This window comes from Orycteropus afer, unplaced genomic scaffold, assembly GCF_000298275.1.
Source record: "Orycteropus afer afer isolate SDZICR_OR568_19922 unplaced genomic scaffold, OryAfe1.0 scaffold00020, whole genome shotgun sequence".
In the NCBI taxonomy this organism is placed as follows: Eukaryota; Metazoa; Chordata; class Mammalia; order Tubulidentata; family Orycteropodidae; genus Orycteropus; species Orycteropus afer.
In genome coordinates, this window is record NW_006921607.1 from 3,881,913 (window position 1) to 3,884,253 (window position 2,341).

Sequence of the window (2,341 nt, forward strand, 5' to 3'; positions counted from 1 at the left end):
GTTTATAGACACATTTGCTGGATGAATGGAGGCATTTCCTTGTGGGACAAGCAAAGCAAAAGAAGTTGTAAAGGCACATACTAATTGGCCCACTTGCCAACAGTGGTAGTGATAACGGGCTACACCTCGCAGCAGAGGTGACTGAAGAAGTTGCTTGAGCACTAGACATCACCTAGAAACTGCATTCCATCTGATGATCCCAATCAAGTGGGCAGGTTGTATGAATGAACCAAACTCTCAAGAAACAGCAAAAATTTGCCAAGAAAGAAAGTTAACTCGGAGAGAAGCATTGCCTATTGTCGTCATGAATGTGCATGGCACCTAGAGATAAATTAAAGTTGAGTCCATCTGAGCTCCTATTTGGCTAGCTCTTTTCCAGGAATCTTGAGCTACACATGGAAATCAATTTTATATATATATGTATGTTGTTGTTGTTGTTATGTGCCGTCGAGTCAGCCCCAACTCATAGCGACCCCTCCTTGGGTTTCCAAGGCAGTATCACTACGGAAGTAGGATTGCCCAACCTTCCTTCCGAGGAGTGGCTGGTGGGTTTGAACCGCCAGCCTTCTGGTTAGCAGTCAAGTGCTTTAGCCACTATGCTACCAGAGCTCCTATATATATATATATATGTTGTTGTTGTTGTTATGTGCCGTCGAGTCAGCCCCAACTCATAGCGACCCCTCCTTGGGTTTCCAAGGCAGTATCACTACGGAAGTAGATTGCCCAACCTTCCTTCTGAGGAGTGGCTGGTGGGTTTGAACCGCCAGCCTTCTGGTTAGCAGTCAAGTGCTTTAGCCACTATGCTACCAGAGCTCCTATATATATATATATACACACACACACACACACATACATATACATATACATACATACATACACACACACATACATATTAGCTCTGGTGGTGTAACGATTAAGACATCTGGTTGCTATCCAAAAGGTTGGTGGTTCCAACCCACCAGCCACTCTGCGGAAGAAAAATGAGGCAGCTTGCTTTGGTAAAGATTTATACCCTCGGAGTAGAGCTGATAAGGGACAAGGTTGTGGTGGCTTCTTGGCCCCTGCTACCCTGAGGGAGTTTAGTTGAACCTATGGGCTTGGAACCATGGTCACAGGGGACATCAATCTCAATTGGCATAACACACTACACAAAAATACTGTTCTACATTCTACTTTGGTGAGTAGCTACTGGGGTCTTAAAAGCTTGTAAGCAGCCATATAGATGCAACAATGGGTCTCTTCTCATCCAGAGAAAAGAAGAATGAGGAAAACCAAAGACATATGGAAACAATTAGTCCAAAGGACTGGTAGATCATGTGATCCTCAGCTTATATGACCATGAGACCAGAAGAACTAGATGGTGCCTGGCTACCACTGTCAACCACTCAGAGGGGGATGCAAGAGATCCTGGATAGAGTGGGAGAACAATGTGGAACAAAACTCAAAATCATAAAAAAAAGACCAGGTTTGCTGGTCTGATAGAGCCCAGTGAGACCCCTGAGACTACTGTCCCTAGTTACCCCTCAGGTCTGGAACTGAACCCACTTCTGTAGCTTCCAGCCAAACAACAGACAGGTATATGGGGTGATCATTTACATCAGGCAGATATATTCCTTGGAGCAATCAATCATGGGAGAACAGAAAGGCAGTGTTTGCATAGGGAGACAATTCAGGAGGGCGGGAGTACATGGGAAAAAAGGACATAGGGAAGAGGTAACTATGAGGAGGAAGTAGGAAGAAAGCTGTTACACTGTGGGGAATATCAGTCAATGTCATGAAACAAAAAAGCCCTATAGCCTTGGAAACCTAATGAGGGTTACTATGAGTCAGAATCAACTCAATGGCAGTGAATTTGGTTATTTTTGGTTTCCAGGAATCTCGAGCTGACAAACAGAAATCAATTATGTATATATATTAGGGAATAAGAAGTTCATTCTTACTTGACAGGTTGGTCTGTCTGCTGGGTTTTCTTCTATTCATAGATACTCCCACTTATGGCAGAAATACACCTTGATGTTCCTTCCCATTTCCTTCCAGGAAAGCAAGACTTCCTAAGGACCTGGAAATACAAATCCCTTCAAGCCAAGTGAAAAGGGCCTTACACTGTTATTCTGACTACCCAAACCATAGTGAAGTTAAAAAGTGTGAAATCTTGGATTCATCACATCAGGCTTTGAACCACCAGCCTTCTGGTTAGCAGTCAAATGTCTTAGGCACTATGCCACCAGAGCTCTTAAATGCTGTACAGTGTTTCATTAAAGGAATGCACAGTGTTGTTTGGAGATGTGTTAGGCTGGGTTCTCCAGAGAAGCAAAACCAGTAAGGCTTATATATATATATA